Genomic DNA, 18,836 nt, shown 5'->3' on the forward strand with positions numbered 1-18,836 from the left:
ATTAAACTCTGTAACTGTTTCAAAGTCACCATTGGCCTCATGGTGAAGTCGCTGAGTGGTTTCTTTCCTCTCCGGCAACTGAGTTAGGAAGGATGCCTGTATATTTTTAGTGACTGGGTGTATTGATACACCATGCAAAGTGTAATTAATAACTTCCTCATGGTCAAAGGGATATTCAATGCCTGCTTTTATTTTAATTTTACCCATTTACCAATATGTGCCCTTCTTTGCGAGGCATTGGAAAACCTTCCTGGTCTTTGTGGTTGAATCTGTGTTTGAAATTCACTGCTCGACTGAGGGACCTGACAATTATCTGTATGTGTGACAGAGACGAGGTAGTCATTAAAAAATCATGTTAAACACTATGCAACTTATGTGACACATTTTTACTCCTGAACTTATTTAGGCTATCCATAACAAAGGGGTTGAATACTTATTGACTCAAGACATTTCAGCTTTTCATTTTTTATTAATTTGTAATAATGTCTAAAAACATAATTCCACTTTCACATTATGGGGTATTGTGTGTAGGCCAGTAATACAACAAATGATGGAAAAAGTAAAGTGGTGTGAATACTTTCTGAAGGCACTGTAATTATATGTGTATCACACAATGCCTGACTACAATATTTTACCCAGGAATATTCAACACTGAAATTTGTTATTCTGACAACAATGAAAATGAACCTTTTGTCTTTAAAAGGAAGACTCGTTATGTGGTTGCCACGAGCAGAACCACAGATATTGTGATGAGCGTAATGGTCTCACACAGTCACAAAGAGTATCTGCACATGTACACAGGTTCGCTTCACGCTTCTACAAGGTGGTAGCTGCAGGACCAAAACATCAGAGAAGTTTAGCCTTGTGCATCAACACTCTTAGTTGTTGTAGAAATTGCCCACTACCGCCGTTTACTTTGTACATCTAAGTCATGTCGCTGACTATCTTTATTGCAGGGTTTGATCTAAACAAACTTTCTATGTTATAGAGTAGAATGATTTTTCTGCTGGTGTATCCGGAGGTAGCTCCTCTCTGAGAACCTCTTCCCGCAGTGCGTACAGGCGAACGGCCTCTCTCCCGTGTGAACCTTCAGGTGCGTCTTCAGCAGGTGTTGGCGGGAGAACCTCTTCTCACACTGGGGGCAACTGTATGGTTTCTCCCCTGTGTGGACCCTTTGGTGCCTCTTCAGGCTGCCAGACTGGGCGAAGCGCATGTGACACTGGGGGCAGCTGTAAGGTTTCTCTCCTGTGTGGACTCTCTGGTGGATCTCCACATTCTGGGAGCAGCTGAAGCCTTTGTTACAGAACATGCAAAAGAACCGTTTCTCTTTACTATTGCCTGATGTTGCTCCCCCTCCCTGAGCCTTGGTCCTTTGGTCCTTTGAGTTCAATACTTGATCCAAAAGGACGCGGCCGTGTGAATCGGAAGGCCCCATCGACGTGGACACTGGGTCGCGATCCCTGAATGCGTGTAAAGGGGAGTGGGTCTCGACATCTGAATTTGTCTCTAAACTTTCCCTGTAATCTAAGAAATCTCTGCCTTGTGAGTGTCTGTTTCCTAGGGAACTATCTGCATTCCATGTGGGAGGAATGACGCCCTCTACTTTCACAGCCACCTCATCTACCACTATAACCTCCCCTTTCTCATCTAGGCACCCTTCAGAGTATACACTACTACTGTACCGGTTCCAGTCCCCTCTAGACAGATCAGTCTGTGTCTCTAAACCCAAGGGCATGTTGCCAGGGTCCATCTCCGTAGCGTAAGAACAAGACGGCTCATCACCACCAGTGTCTATCGCGTCATCATCACCATCTCCACGGCAATGAACCATCCTCTGGTGAAATACCGGTAAGTAGTCAGAACCGGGAGCAGGAGGACAGCCCAGTCTCCCCCGCCCAAGTCTCTCTGGGTCTGATCTGTGGTCAGAACCTGTGTGTAAGAGCCTGTGTGTTACAGTTAAAGTCTTGGTGTCGGTCTCTGACTTGAGGACAGCGTTCTGGGTTCCACTGACCTCCGTGATGCTGCTTCGGGTCCTGGGCAGCGCTGGGGCGGTGGTGGGGTCCTCTGTGCTTACAGGGGGTGCTCCAGCCTGGATGTCTCTGCTGTGCTGTGGGTCCTCCTCTCCTTCAGACCTCTCCTGCTTGACCCCAGGACCTGCAGCCTCTACGTCTGCAGACTGACACAAGAAGAGAGGAGGTTATTACCGGTACATGGGTTGAATTGAATAACAATGTCGTAGGGAAGTCTCACAAGCTCCCCTATGGCAGATAAATAAGGATGTACATGGAAGCTAGTGAATAGCTGAGAGCTGAGGGGGGCCTTTATGAAATAAACTGGCCAACTGTTATTGTCAAAGTAACCGTAATTTTTAATGCACCACTATGACACTAACCTCTATCATGATAACGTGCTGGGTTGAGGTTCCACTCTCCTCATCAACAGTGATTGGTTGGTCATCTCTCCATGTATTGTGTCCCGCTGGCTTCACAGAGCTCCTGTAGCCTCGAGTGAGATGTCCTTCACCTGAGAGAGTGATTGGGGGAAAAGAGGTGGTTAGGTTAGGCACCTGTCAATGCTCAATGGTATATTGTACACTATTGATACTGTCTAGAATTGGCAAGGATGTAAGGTAACACTTTTCATAACTTTTTGATATGCTTTGTATTGATCAATGTATTGTTACTGGCATCACATTGTTTTCATTGAGGAAATAATAGGAAATGCAGTACATCAAGAATGTGGTTAGAATATGCTATAGTGTTTTTGCACAAGATAGCTAAGTAATCAGGGGAATTATTGCATACTATCCAAAAAGTGACCAAGACCCAATTCTAGGTAACACATCTGAACACATGCAGAAGGGAACAGGGGAGAGGCAGTGCGCTATATATGAATGGCGACAGGCTGCACAGCCTTGGCCTTCTGAAAAATGTGTGTGTCATGAACAATATTAGCATGAGCAACAATAGTGGAATGGTTTGCCTTCAAACCTAGTTTGAAGGCAAAGTCCCCCATTGATGCAAATGGAAAAAAATGGTGGAATCATGCCACAATTGGACTAGATAATTCTAAACAAGGTTGGAATGTTATATAAATTCAACCAAAGACAATTTAGTTTAACGCAACAAAAACAAAATATGTTAATCGCACTGTGGATGTAGACTTCATAATTGCATTGGAGGCATACTTATATGCACTGTACAGCCTTACCCCATTTCATGGACCCAAGATCCATAGGTATCAGCCTACTCAGTGACACCCACAGATTACAATTCTGAAGAGTTTACACAAATATTAGCGGCGTAGCTCTTATTGTGTTTAACTGTAGGAAATCACATCACTATTCAGTCTATTGTATTGAACATGCATTTTGCAATGTACACCCTTATACCTATGATCTTGGTAAGGAATAGGCTGTATAATGCGGTGATTTCCCACAGTTAAAGTTCCACAATGCTAATATTTGTTTAAACTATTCACAGTTGTGTTCTGTGGGTGTCACCGAGTAGGCTAATACCCCGTTTTATGGACCCAAGATCCATAGGTAAGGGTGTACATTCACATTGCAATGTTAAATACGCACAATATTTATTTAACCTTTATTTAACTAGGCAAGTCAGTTAAGAACCAATTCTTATTTACAAATGACAGCCTACCCCGGCCAAACTCTAACCCGGATGACGCTGAGCCAATTGTGTGCCACCTTATGGGATAGGCTGAAAGGTGAGGCGATTTCCCACAGTTCCACAATAAGAACTACGACGCTAATATTTCTGCAAACTCTTCAGGATTGTAATCTGTGGGTGTCACTGAGTAGGCTGATATCTCATTTCATGGACCCAAGGTCCATAGGTAAGGCTGTATGTACACTGCAATATAATAATGCCCCAATTTAATTCTGTAGTCTATACATCCACAGTACAATTAACAGATTTGTACTTTTGCCAAATTAACTAATTAGTCATTTGTTGAATTTATATAAGAACATTACAACCTGGTTTAGCATGATTGTGGCATGATTCCACTATTTTTATCAGTCTGAATCAGTTTCAATAGGTTACTTTTATTTTGAATACCGATTCCACTATTGTTGTGCACAACACACTGTTATGCAAACTGTACCTCTTGACATTTCTCTGTTTCGGTCGAGGATCTTGACACTACTGGGACGACTGGTGAGGACGCGCTCTCGCATTGTCCTCTCTGCGCGCTCCCGTGACACCTTCAGTTCCAGAAGCTGTAGTTTCCTTCGCAAACCCCTGTTTTCTTTCTGGCTTTGACTTATTTCCAAACGAAACACTGCATAGTCGTCGTCTACGAGTTTACAGATCTCTGCCACGGCTGCATTCGCTAGCACCTCCATGATGGAGGCTATTTGAGTATGAAAAACCATACAGTTAGCCATTGTTCGCTAGCGTTACCTAGATAACATCTACCAACCAAGTCCAGTCTCCAGCGCGTATTAAACGCTGCAAGTATGTGGTACTGTGCAGTTAATTTAGTAATATATTGAGTTCCAGGGTGTTAATAAACGTCTAAATAACAATGAAAACGCTCAAATGGAAATTGTTCTTAGTCACTGTTCACTTTCTGTTTACTTCTTCTTCGTGTGAGTTTCCGGTAGACTGGACGCTGTGTTGGTTATTGTTGCCTTTCACAGGTCGGAGTGTGAATTGCACATTTTGACACAAAAATAATGGGAAATTGAGAAATATATATATATATATATGGGATGTATGTTCTGAAATGCAGGCAATGCAAATTAATTATTTTAAATTCAACATTGTACCTTGATTGTGTGTGTAGGAAAGGGAGGGGGTGCAAATGGTAGAGACAACATTTTAATTAGGATGACACTGAAAATAAGGATTACATAAAAAATGACCCAGCTGCTGGGTCAATCCCCCAACCTAATGTGCTGTGCTTATGTCCAATCCAACATACTGGGTTGTTTAACCCAGCAAAATAGTCTAAATTACCTAGCAGTTGGGTCAAGCACTCAACCCAAGGCGCTGGGTTAGATGCACAACTCAAACCCGCTGGGTTTAATTAACCCAATGCTGTGTTTGGCCAATATTGACCCAGCGCTGGGATGTCGAAATTACTCAAATTGTGGTTCCAGCCGTGTATTTCATCTGCCCATGATTGCCTGATCTTAGTGTAAGTCGATCCAATTGATATAGTACTGCTTCTGATAATATACGTTTGTAAAGAAAATAAAATCCTTTTAACTAGCCTTTTTTTCAGGTGGAAAGCCCTTGTGTCCTGATTCAACAAATAACTCCCTTGGTGAGTCATGTAAAGTTTCTCCCCCTTCTCTCTTGCTTATTCTCCCTGTCACTCACTCAATACACAGTAAGTGTCATGAAAAGTCAGCAAACTCAGAAGGTTGATGTGTTGCGGGTCCTGTGTACAGTGCCTTCAAAAGTATTTCTACCCCATGACTTCTTCCACATGCTGTTGTGTTACAGCCTGAATTCAAAATGGATCAAAAATAATGTTTCTCACCAGTCTACACAAAATACCCCATAATGACAAAGTAAAAACATGTTCTTAGAAATGCTCTCTAATTTATTGAAAATGAAATACAGAAATATCTAATTTACATAAGTATTCACACCCCTGAGTCAACACTTTGTAGAAGCACCTTTTGGCAGCGATTACAGCTGATTCTTTGAGATTCACCTGGATTGTGAAACATTTGCCCAATATTCATTTCCAAAATCTTCAAGCTCTCTCAAATTGGTTGTTGATCATTGCTAGACAACCATTTTCAGGTCTTGCCATAGATTTTCAAGCAGATTGTCTTCTTGGTAAGCAACTCCAGTGTAGATTTGGCCTTGTGTTTTAGGTTATTGTCACGTTTGTCGTACGAAGGAGACCAAAGCGCAGCATGTGTATCGTTTCACATTTTATTTAAACTGTGAAACTATGCAAGACATACGAATAAACAAAACAACAAACCGTGACGAAGAGGTGCAACATACACTTACTCGAAATAATCTCCCACAAAACCTAGTGGGGAAAAACAACAACTTAAATATGATCCCCAATTAGAGACAACGATGACCAGCTGCCTCTAATTGGAGATCATCCCCCCAAAAAAACATAGAAAAAAGAAACTAGAACCAACATAGAAATAAATAAACTAGACAAAACCCCCTGTCACGCCCTGACCTACTCTACCATAGAAAATAAAAGCTTTCTATGGTCAGGACGTGACAGTACCCCCCCCAAAGGTGCGGACTTCCGAACGCCAAAACCTGAAACAACAAAAAAAAACAGGGAGGGTCTAATGTCGGTGGCGGCTCTGGTGCAGGACGAAGAACCTTCACATCCCGTGGATCCTCCTGCATCGGAGGCAGTTCTGGTGCAGGACGAAGAACCCTCTCATCCTGCTTATTTGCCAGCATAGGAGGCGGCTCCGGTTCGGGGCGTAATCCCCGCTCCGCCAGCTGATCCCTCCACTTTTGTGTCACCGGACAATGGATCATCGCCAGAGGCTCCGGACTGCGGATCATCGCCGGAGACTCCGGACTGCGGGACGTCGCCGGAGACTCCGGACTGCGGGACGTCGCCGGAAGCTCCGGACTGCGGGACGTCGCCGGAAGCTCCGGACTGCGGGACGTCGCCGGAAGCTCCGGACTGCGGGACGTCGCCGGAAGCTCCGGACTGCGGGACGTCGCCGGAAGCTCCGGACTGCGGGACGTCGCCGGAAGCTCCGGACTGCGGGACGTCGCCGGAAGCTCCGGACTTGGGGACGTCGCCGAAGGTTCCGGACAGGGGGCCGTCTCAGGATGTTCCGGACTGCGGGATGTCGCCGGAGGCTCCGGACTGCGGGACGTCGCCGGAGGCTCCGGACTGCAGATCGTCGCCGGAGACTCCGGACTGCGGGACGTCGCCGGAAGCTCCGGACTGCGGGACGTCGCCGGAAGCTCCGGACTTGGGGACGTCGCCGAAGGTTCCGGACAGGGGGCCGTCTCAGGATGTTCCGGACTGCGGGACGTCGCCGGAAGCTCCGGACTGCGGGTCGTCGCCGGAAGCTCCGGACTGCGGGACATCGCCGGAAGCTCCGGACTGCGGGACGTCGCCGGAAGCTCCGGACTGCGGGACGTCGCCGGAAGCTCGGGACTTCGGGACGTCGCCGAAGGTTCCGGACAGGGGGCCTTCTCAGGATGTTCCGGACTGCGAGACGTCGCCGGAAGCTCCGGACTGCGGGACGTCGCCGGAAGCTCCGGACTGCGGGACGTCGCCGGAAGCTCCGGACTGCGGGACGTCGCCGGAAGCTCCGGACTTGGGGACGTCGCCGAAGGTTCCGGACAGGGGGCCGTTACAGGATGTTCCGGACTGTGGGCCGTCATAGGAGGTTCCGCAACGTGGATCATCACGGCAGGCACGACGCCATGGATCATCACTGGAGGCTCCGGGCCATGGATTATCACTGGAGGCTTCGTGCCATGGATCATCCCTACAGGCTCCGGGCCATGGATCATCCCTACAGGCTTCTTGCCATGGATTATCACTGGAGGCTCCGTGCCATGGATCATCACTTCAGGCTCCGGGCCATGGATCATCACTGGAGGCTTCATGCCATGGATCGTCATTGGAGGCTTCAGGCCATGGATCATCACTGGAGGCTTATTACGTGGAGGTCTCACCGGACTGGGGAGACGCACTGGAGGCCGGGTGCGCAGAGCAGGCACAGGATATACTGGGCCGTGGAGGCGCACTGGAGGTCTGGAGCATAAGGCTAGCACAACCCATCCTGGCTGGATGCTTACTTTAGCCCGGCTAGTGTGGGGCGCAGGCACAGGACAAACTGGGCTGTGAAGGTGCACTGGCGCAGGATATCCTGGACCGAGGAGGCGCACTGGAGACCAGGAGCGCTGAGCCGGCACAATCCGTCCTGGCTGAATGCCCACTCTAGCACGGCAAATGCGGGGAGCAGGCACAGAGCGCACTGGGCTATGAATGCGCACTGGAGATATAGTGCTCATCACAGCATAACACGGTGCCTGACAGTTCACATGCGCCCCACGGTAAGCACGGGGAGTTGGCTCAGGTCTCCACCCTGACTCTGCCAATCTACCTGTGTGCCCCCCCAAAACATTTTGGGGGCTGCCTCTCGTGCTTCCGTCGTTGCCGTGCTAGTTCCTCGTATTGTCACCGTTCCTCTCTCGCTGCCTCCACCTGTTCCCATGGGAGGCGATCCCATCCGGCCTGGATCTCCTCCCATGTATAGGATCCCTTGCCATCCAGGATGTCCTCCCATGTCCAGTCCTCCTGACCACACTGTTTGGTCTTTTGGTGGTGGGAGATTCTGTCACGTATGTCATACGAAGGAGACCAAAGTGCAGCATGTGTATTGTTCCACATTTTATTTAAACTGTGAAACTATGCAAGACATACAAATAAACGAATAAACAAAACAACAAACCGTGACGAAGAGGTGCAACATACACTTACTCAAAATAATCTCCCACAAAACCTAGTGGGAAAAACAACAACTTAAATATGATCCCCAATTAGAGACAACGATGACCAGCTGCCTCTAATTGGAGATCATCCCAAAAAAAAGAAACATAGAAAAAAGAAACTAGAACCAACATAGAAATAAATAAACTAGACAAAACCCCCAGTCACGCCCTGACCTACTCTACCATAGAAAATAAAAGCTTTCTATGGTCAGGACGTGACAGTTATTGTCTTGCTGAAAGGTGAATAAATCTCCCAGTGTCTGGTGGAAAGTAGACTGAACCAGGGTTTCCTCTAGGATTTTGTCTGTGCTTAGCTCCATTCCATATTTTTTTTGATCCTGAACAACTCCCCAGTCCTTAACAATTACAAGCATACCCATAACATGATACAGCCACCACTATGCTTGAAAATATGGAAAGTGGTACTCAGTACTGTGTTATATTGGATTTGCCCCAAACATAACACATTTTTTGCAGTATTACTTTAGTGCCTTGTTGCAAACAGGATGCATGTTTTGGAATATTTGCATTCTGTACAGGTTTCCTTCTTTTCACTCTAACTAGGTTAGTATTGTGGAGTAACTACAATGCTTTTCATCCATCCTCAGTTTTCTCCTATCACAGCCATTAAACTCTGTAACTGTTTTAAAGTCACCATTGGCCTCATGGTGAAATCCCTGAGTGGTTTCTTTCCCCTCCGGCAACTGAGTTAGGAAGGACGCCTGTATCGTTTTAGTGACTGGGTGTATTGATACACCACCCAAAGTGTAATTAGTAACATCACCATGCTCAAAGGAATATTCAATGACTGCTTTTTTATTTATCTTTTTTTTTTATCTACCAATATGCACCTTTCTTTGCGAGGCATTGGAAAACCTCCCTGGTTTTTGTGGTTGAATCTGTGTTGGAAATTCACTGCTCGACTGAGGGACCTTATTATCTGTATGTATGTATGTGATACAGAGATGAGGTTGTCATTAAAAAATAATGTTAAAGACTACTATTGCACACAGAGTGAGTCCATGCAACTCATTATGTGACTTCGTAAGCACATTTTTACTACTGAACTTATTTAGGCTTGCCATTACAAAGGGGTTGAATATTATTGACTCAAGACATTTCATTTTTTGTTAATTTATTACATTTCCACAAAAATATAAATCCTCTTTGACATTGTGGGGTATTGTGTGTAGGCCAGTGACAAAAAAAGATATTTAAAATTCAGGCAGTAACAGAACAAAATGTGGAAAAAGTCAAGGGGTGTGATTACTTTCTGAAGGCACTGTAAATGGCTCCTAGCCTCCCATTCATAGGCTACTTTCTGTCCCTGTATTGGTTATAAAGCGCTGTCTGGTGTATGCAGAAAAGGGTAAGATCAAATGTGATGTATACTAAAAAGAGATTCAATAAAAGTCAGAATGAAAACTCACATTTTGTGTTAACTAAATAAAACACATTTCAAATACACCATATGAAAACCACACATACACGTCTCAGCAAAACATCTGCATGAATTTGATAAACTGCATTAATTTTCTCATTAAAAGTCTTGAGAATTTAATGAAGTAGTTGAATGGAAGTAATGAAACAGGCATTTGTGAACATCAAATAGCCTACACAGTACAAACACAATATATATTACACAATGTCTGGATGCAATATTCTACCCAGGAATATTAAACAATCTGAAATCTGTTACTCTCGTTATTCCACATGCATCTGTGGATCTTTTCCGCTGACAACAATGAAAATGTATCTTGTCTTTAATGCAGGGTTTGATCTAAACATCAGAAGCTATCGAGTGGAATGGTTACTTTCTATGTTATACAGTGGAATGGTTTTTCTGCTGGTGTATCCTGAGGTATCTCCTTTCTGAGAACCTCTTCCCGCAGTGCGTACAGGCAAATGGCCTCTCTCCAGTGTGGACTTTCAGGTGCCTCTTCAGGTTGGACGAGTGTGAGAAACTGGCCTGGCACAGGTGGCAGCTGAACGGTTTCTCCCCTGTGTGGACCCTGTGATGCCTCTTCAGGTCACCAGCCTGGGCGAAGCACATGTGACACTGGGTACAGCTGAAGGGTTTCACCCCTGTGTGGACCCTCTGGTGGATCTCCACCTTCTGGAGGCAGCTGAAGCCTTTGTTACAGAGCATGCAGAGGAACGGTTTATCTATACTATTGCCTGATGTGGCTCCCCCTTCCTGAGTCTCAGCTCTAGCCCTGTCGTTTGAGTTCAATACCTGATCGGAATGCCCCATCGGCGTGGTCACTGGGTCGCGACCCCTGAGCATGTGTAAAGGGGAGTGGGTCAAAACATATGGATTTGTCTCTAAACTTTCCCTGTAATCTAATAAATCTCTGCCTTGTGAGTGTCCTTCTCCTAAGTGAGTCTCGTCTACATTCCATGTCAGAGGAGCGTCGCCCTCCACTTTCACAGTCACCTCATCTAAGACTATAACCCCCCCTTTCTTATCTAGGCACCCTTCAGAGTACACACTACTACTGTACTGGTTCCAGTCCCCTCTAGACAGATCAGTCTGTGTCTCTAAACCCAAGGGCATGTTGCCAAGGTCCATCTCTGTAGTGTAAGAACAAGACGGATCATTGCCAGTCTCTAACGCGTCACCTGAGTCCCGATGGGAATGAACAGTCCTCGGTTTTGGATTACCGTAAAGTAAATACTCTGAGCCGGGAGCAGGATGACAGCCCAGTGGTCCCAGCTGCAGTCTTTCTGTGTCTGGTCTGTGGTCAGATCCTTTGTGTAAAAGCCTGTGTGTTACAGTTAAAGTCTCTGTGTCTGTCTCTGACTTGAGGACGGCGTTTGGCGTTCCACTGAATTCCGTGATGCTGCATCGGGTCCTGGGCTGGGGTGAGGCGGCGATTATCTTTGTGGCTACAGGGGGCGCTACGCCAGCCTCTTCTCCAGTCTGGATGTCTCTACTGTGTCGTGGGTCCTCTCCTTCAGTCGTCTCCTGCTTGACCAGAGACGATCCTCCAGGACCTGCAGCCTCTGCATCTGCAGACTAACAAGAAGAGAGGAGGTTATTATCAGTACATGAGTTGAATTGGTTAACAATGTTGTCGTCACAAGCTCCCCTTTGGCAGATAAATAAGAATGTACATGTAAGCAAGTGAATAGCTGAGGGGAGCCTTTCTGAAATAAACAGGCCACATTTGATGTAGTGTAATTTTTTATGTTACACTATGACACTAACCTCTATCACAATAACATGCTGGGTTGAGGTTCCACTCCCCTCATCAACAGTGATTGGTTGGTCATCTCTCCATGTATTGTGTCCTGCTGGCTTCACAAAGCTCCTGTGGCCTCCAGTGAGATGTCCTCCACCTAAGAGAGTGATTGGGGGGAAAGGGGTGGTTAAGTTAAGTACCACTGTCAATGCTCAACGATATATTGTACACTATTGACACTGTCTACAATTGGCAAGGATGTAAGCATGGCTGGACTACCACATCTGGGGCCCCGGGACACCTACAGTGGGGTCCGAAATTATTAACACCCTTGATAAATACTGAGCAATTAAAAAAAAAGAAGGGGGAAATTATATTATTTTCTTACAATTGCTCAGAGAGAGGTTTTGTTTAACAAATCATAAAAAAATGTACACCCGTTTTGAATTCCTTTCAATACTCTACCTTGCGAGGATAACGGCGCATAGCCTTTTTTCGAACATGTTTTATGAATTGGAGAACACATTGGGAGGGATCATAGACCATTCCTCCATACAGAATCCTTCCAGATCCTTGATATCCTTTGTCTGCCCTTATGGACTGCCAACTTCAATTCAAACCATAGGTTTTCAATGGGTTTCAAGTCCGGAGACTGTGATGGCCATTGCAAAATGTTGATTTTTATGGCCAATTAATAATTTCTTTGTGGATTTTGATGTGTTCTTTGGGTTATAGTCTTGCTGGAAGATTCACTTGCGGCCAAGTTTGAGGCAACCAGGTTTTTGGCTAAAATGTCCTGGTTCTGGGTAAAGTTCATGATGCCATTGACCTTAACAAGGGCCCCAGGACAAATGGAAGCAAAACAGCCCCATAACATCAAAGATCCACCATCATATATTACAGTAGGTATGGGGTTATTTTCTGCTCATGCATCCTCATTTCAACGCCAAACCGACCACTGGTGTGCATGGCCAAAGAGCTCTATTTTCATGTCCTCCAACATATGTAAACGCCTGGAGTTTGCTAAATGGCACTGGCACTTGGATTCGAACCGGCGCTTTGGTCAGATTACATGAAAATAGAGCCTGTTCGGTAATCTGGCTCTGGATGTAAGGTAATACTTCTTATAAATTCTTGATATGCTGTTGATTGATTGATTATATTCCATGCATCACATTATTTTAATTGAGTATGACAATAGGAAATTAAGTTACCGGTATTTTGAACATAAATAAGCCGCACATGTCTATAAGCCACAGGTGCCTACCGGTACATTGAAACAAATGAACTTTACACAGGCTTTAACGAAACACGGCTTGTAACAAAAATAAATAGGCTAACGAAACACGGCTTGTAACAAAAAATAATAATTAGCAGTAAGCTTTAGTTGTCTTTTTGCACTGAGTCAATTCCTCACGCTGTTGTTTCCAACGTCTTATCATCGACTCATTAAGACCAAGCTCCCATGCAGCAGCTCTATTTCCTTTTCCAACAGCCAGATCAATCACCTTCAACTTGAAAGCTGCATCATATGCATTTCTCCTTGTCTTTGCCATGATGAGGGTGACAAAATGACTACCGTAATCAGAATGATGGGAAGTTTGAGAGCGCTCAATTTAATCTAAACAGTAAACAAAAAAGTTGTTTGACCTTAACCCGTTCGGCAATTTCATTGGTCTAATGAAAGCTTCATGCCGCCAAAAAACTGAGCACGTCACAGAATGTGGTTTTTTTTTTGAAAAAAATATTGAAAGCGGGAAAAATCCATATATTAGCCGCGTCATTGTTTAAGCCGCGAGGCTCAAAGCGTGGGAAAAAAGATGCGGCTTATAGTCCGGAATTTACGGTAATCAAGAATCTGGTGAGAATATGATAGTGTATGCAAGAATAATTTGTTCTTAATTGACCTGCCTGGTAAAATAAAGGTAAAATAAAAATGTTTTTTAAGATAGCTAAGTAATTAGGGGAAGTATGGCATACTATCCAAAAACTGACCAAGAACCAATTCTGGGCAGTGGTGTAAAGTACTTAAGTAAAAATACTCAGGCAGACAGAATTATGGTACAATTCACACACCTATCAATGTAACGCAATGTCATTCCTACTGCTTCTGATCTGGCGGACTCACTAAACCCAAATACTGAGTTTGTAAATTATGTCTGAGTGTTGTAGTGTGCCCTATCTGTCCGTAAAAAAATACAAATCATGCTCTCTGGTTTGCTTAATATAAGGAATTTCATGTATAGTATTTAAGTATGAATATTGAGTACCTTTTTCCATTACTGTACTTCATGGAAAACTCCAACCAAAACTATATTTTGGTATTTGTTTCATTAGTCCATTGTTGATATACGCAAAACATTTTGGGACTGTCAGCAATCAAGATTTCAAGATATCTAACTTTCAAAATACAGAAACACAGCCTGTATGATGCATTTTGCATTTTAAAAACCAGATACTTTTAGACTTTTGCTCAAGCAGTATTTTACTGAGTGACTTACACTTTAATTTGAATACTTTTCTATCGAGGTATCTTTACTTTTACTCAAGTATGACAATTGAGTAATTTTTCCACCATTGATTCTGGGCAACACATCTAAACACATGCACAGTGTAACCTAGCTAATTTCCGATACATAAGAAATTGTTTCACTACAGAGGCAGCAAAACTGTACTTCAATGTTATGCTACTCCCCCACTTAACATACTGCTTGACTAGTTGGGCCCAAGCTTGCTGTCCAACATTAAAACCCATTCAGTCTGTCTACAAACAGGCTCAAAGTGCTTGATAGACATCATCACTGTTACATCCTCAGATTTGAGAAAAGCTTGTGCAACACACCGATGCATGTCTTGTATTCAAGATCCTAACCGGCCTGGCTCCCCCTCCACTTAGTACTTTTGTCAAACAGAAAACCCAAACCCATGGCAGCAGCTAGAAGTGACAGTATTGTTTGTTCCCTTAAGGAAAAGCACCTTTAGTCAAACTGCTTTCTCTATGAGACCTTCACATGTCTGGAACACACTGCCATCAGAAACACATCACTGCACCATCACAAAAACATAGTGAAATGGCTAAAGGACTATCAGATTTGTGAACATAATCCCTAGCTGTGCTTTCCATATTATCTGTTGTCAGTAGCTTGTGAGGTGTGTAAACACTGTTTGTTGCTTTTATGTATTGTGTTTTGTTGTTTTTTGTGCTACATGTTGCTTGTCCTATGTTGCTTTGCATGTGCTCACTGCTAATTTCTTATCTGTATTGTAATAGCCGGCTGACTAAAACTGGCACTTTTACTGAAACGTTGATTCATGTGCACTGTCTCTGTAAAAATAAACTCGGCATTCCGCAAAATGTACCTCTTGTCATTCCTCTGTATCGGTCGAGGATCTTGACACTACTGGGGCGACTGTCGAGGACGCGCTTTCGCGTTGTCCTCTCTGCGCGCTCCCGTGCCACCTTCAGTTCCAGTAGCTGTAGTTTCCTCCGCATTGCCCCGTTTTCTTTTTGGCTTTGAGTTATTTCCAAACGAAACACTGCATAGTCGTCGTCTACGAGTTTACATATCTCTGCCACGGCTGCATTCGCTAGTACCTCCATGATGGAGGCTATTTGAGTGTGAAAAAACACACAGTTAGCCATTGTTAGCTAAAAAATATCAACCAAGTCCTGTCTACAACGCGAATTAAATACTACCTGATGTAAGTATGTGATGCTGTGCAGTTAAATGACTCATTTTGAGATATAGAGTGTTAATAAACGACTAGATCAATTAAAACCCTAACGTGAAAATTGTTCTTCCGTTTACACTGAAAAGAAAATATCTTATTGGTTGGCGTCATAGCGCAAAGGGTGTGGTTAAATGAAAGGCGCGCTGTTCTTTTGAAATACGGTACTGTTGATTAAATTACACATTACATCTCCTATGTTCAGCAGTGTTGGGGAGTAACTAAGTACATGTACTCGCTAACACGCTCACTTAGTGGCGTGTATTCATGGATGGCAAGGGAAGCCAGGCTTCCCAAAACAATTGACCAAGAAAATAAGACATATTTCGTCTCTGCGTTTCAATTCGTAATAGGCTGAATGTATCTCACCGGAGAAAGTATCCCGAGCGATTGAAACCGCTTGGTTTCAGTATGTTTAGCTGTATCTATCTGGTCAGAAAGTGTATGACATTGTTGCCGCCAGTAGCATGGAAAGCCTACGAGCATTTGGCCTCCCTTGATATTTAAATTGTTTTTAAATAACAGCCAATCAGTGTTGAGCTAAACAGTGAGCTCAGTTGCGAATGGTTCTGGCTCACCAACAAACAAAAAAAGTGCCAAGCCAGTTTGGATTTGGCTTCAGACCAATCACATCACAAGCCAAACTTAATTATTGACAGTAAAAAACTTGAACTGTTGCGTCTCGTTGTGTTACCTAAAATCGCCCCTTTCCTAAATTAGCCATCGATGGAGATAAGAATTTGGACTTGTGGTTTTACTTAATTCTCCGTATTGGCCAATGATTATAACAACAATTCTGACCCAACCATACATTCATACATTGTACCCCTGGCCTGTGAGGATGGAAGTTCAACATGTAGCTAGCTAGATGTAGTATGCTAATATTAACTAGCTGGCCTGACGTATTCTTGCCCATGAAAGGAAGTTAGCGAGCAAGTATTTGTCAGGTAGCCTAGGACAACAAAATCTAAAAGTGTGTACTGTATGACAGAGTCATAGACAGTAGGCAACATAAAAGAGGAGGATGGCATTGGCATTTCGCTACAAGTAGGGTGAGTGAACATGTTTTTTCTACTTGCACACACACACATCGGGATTGTATATACAGTACTATTCACAAATTTGAACACACCTACTCATTCCAAGGTTTTTCTTTATTTGTACTACTTTCTACATTGTAGAATAATAGTGAAGACATCAAAACTCTGAAATAACACATATCATGTAGTAACCAAAAAAGGTGTGAAAAAAAATCTAAATATATTTTATATTTCAGATTCTTCAAAGTAGCCACCTTTTGCCTTGATGACAGCTTTGCACACTCTCAACCAGCTTCACCTGGAATGCTTTACCAACAGTCTTGAAGGAGTTCCCACATATGCTGCTTTTCCTTCACTCTGCGGTCAAGAAAAACCCTTAAATGAGTAGGTCTGTCCAAACCTTTGAATGGTACTGTACATACACCCACACACACATCAGTACCATGGACCGCCACATCATATTTAGCTTACATTGAGTGGACTAAATTGTTTTGTATTGTTTAGTTGTCACTCTATTAGACTAAGCATAGGTGATTAGATTATGTTGAAATGGTGCTGGAATAATGGAGGCTGCTCCTGTTTTCTTTGAGACTTGCGGTAACTCTCTGTGGTTCTATATCAATAGTTGTTTATCAGTTACAAAATGTCAGAAACATTACCTTGCTTGACCATGCTGTAGGTCATGTAACTGTTACATGCAATATTTTTGATGGACTTCACCAGACAGTTTTTGTAGTGAAACAAATGTGTGGCTGAATTTATTCTGTTTTCTCATTGACATTCAATTCAGCATTGAAATAAGGTGCAAGTTTAAGTTTGTTCCATCTGAGTGAGTCTGACCACAGGTCAGAGACCACTATGATGACACCAAATGCGTTTGATGGATCCATTTTGCCTTCTTCTAATGCCCTTTAAGGGAAAAGTAATCCAAGAGTACCAAAGTAATCATATTACGTTACTGAGTTTGGGTAATTGTAATGGGAAATATTAATTGTATGTGTCCACATAACTGAGTATGTGACTAACCTTGTAAAACTGTCGTATTATAATCTCCTGTTCTGATTATAATTCTGTTACAAACCAGCTTGCTTCTGTGTCCTTGTATAGATAAAAGGAGAACTGAAAGTCCCGCCCAAGAACAGGAAACTATAAAGATATGTGATTATCACCCAATGCTTCAGAATTCAGACTGACTGCGCTGTGTAACTCTGTTATTCTCCTGAGCTCAGAAAAATAAAGAATCTTAGTTTGACTTGGAATCCAGCAAATCCTTATTTTATAATATCCACCACATAATCCAAAAGTTACATTACTGAATGCAACGGATTACACTTAGAAAGTAACCTACCAAACCCTGATGATCAATATCTTTCAAGCTGAGAACAGACTTCTTTACAAAAGAACAGTGTGTAAGCTAGAGTAGAAAATAACAGAATGATTTTATTCCATCTACATCACCTCAGTAAGGTAAATATTCAACGGTCCTTGTTCTAGCCCAGGTTTACTGTCTCTCTAAAAACAGGTATTTACTCAAGCCTGTTTCAAATGACAAGTTAAAAAAGGGTTAATTAGTGGTATGTGGTTAATTACCCTCTTACCCCAAGACACTTCACATAACTATAAAATGTCAGCTAAGGAATGGTTCCCAGATATCCCCTGTGTACATCTAAAACCACACTTCTAAGATTTCTCCCCATTGTGGACACTCCTATGTCTGATAAGGTTACTCAGAAAAGAGAAGCGCTTGTCATATAGTTTGCACTTGAAGGGCCTCTCCTTGGGGTGAATGGTCTGGTGCTTCTTCACATAGTTCAACTCAGCGATGCGCTTTCCATGCGTACGGCTTGTCAGTGTCCATCCTAATACTCGGCCTTCCACGTTGTGACCCAATGACACCCCAGGAAGTAGAAGCAGGAGCTACCACCAATGTGGTTAGTCCTTGAGCTCCCTCCTTGACCTCTAGCCATTGTTTGGGTGTTGTTGGCATTGTGTGCTGTGTTATAGACTAGGTATCTCTTGTGGTGAACGCCCATCCTGACCCTGTCTGTATTGGTGGGGTAACCATGAGGTAGCTGAGGAAGGCTATGTCCAGGTCTTCTATGAACCCAGTCACCAGGCATTAGACGAGATCCTGAAGGAGAAGACAGACTTCCTGTTAGACTCCCACCAGGGGGTCGTTCCACCACTCTCTGTGAAGGCTGAATCCCAGGGTGACCTGCTCTGTTCATCATGGATACGGTGGTGTTTGTATCATAGGAACAGGAGGGTCTATCTCTATCAGCTCCAGGCCCTGCTCCATCCCTGCACTGAGACTGTGAAGAGAAGGGTCTGGGCTACAGACTGAATCCCTGACTGGAGCCTCTGTCTCACTGATGACCAAAGCTGAGGTTGTTCAGTCCACCATG

At 43.8% G+C, this 18,836-nt stretch overlaps 1 long non-coding RNA gene across 1 annotated transcript; it reads left to right on the top strand.

Moving 5' to 3' along the window:
• The first annotated feature begins 16,780 nt into the window (after nt 1-16,780).
• LOC115201966 (uncharacterized) lies at nt 16,781-17,683 on the top strand. Its single transcript, XR_003879868.1, has 2 exons — nt 16,781-16,819; nt 17,539-17,683. It is a non-coding gene; the product is annotated as an uncharacterized LOC115201966 (long non-coding RNA).
• Nucleotides 17,684-18,836: the final 1,153 nt, after the last annotated feature.

This window comes from Salmo trutta, chromosome 11, assembly GCF_901001165.1.
Source record: "Salmo trutta chromosome 11, fSalTru1.1, whole genome shotgun sequence".
Taxonomy (NCBI): domain Eukaryota; kingdom Metazoa; phylum Chordata; class Actinopteri; order Salmoniformes; family Salmonidae; genus Salmo; species Salmo trutta.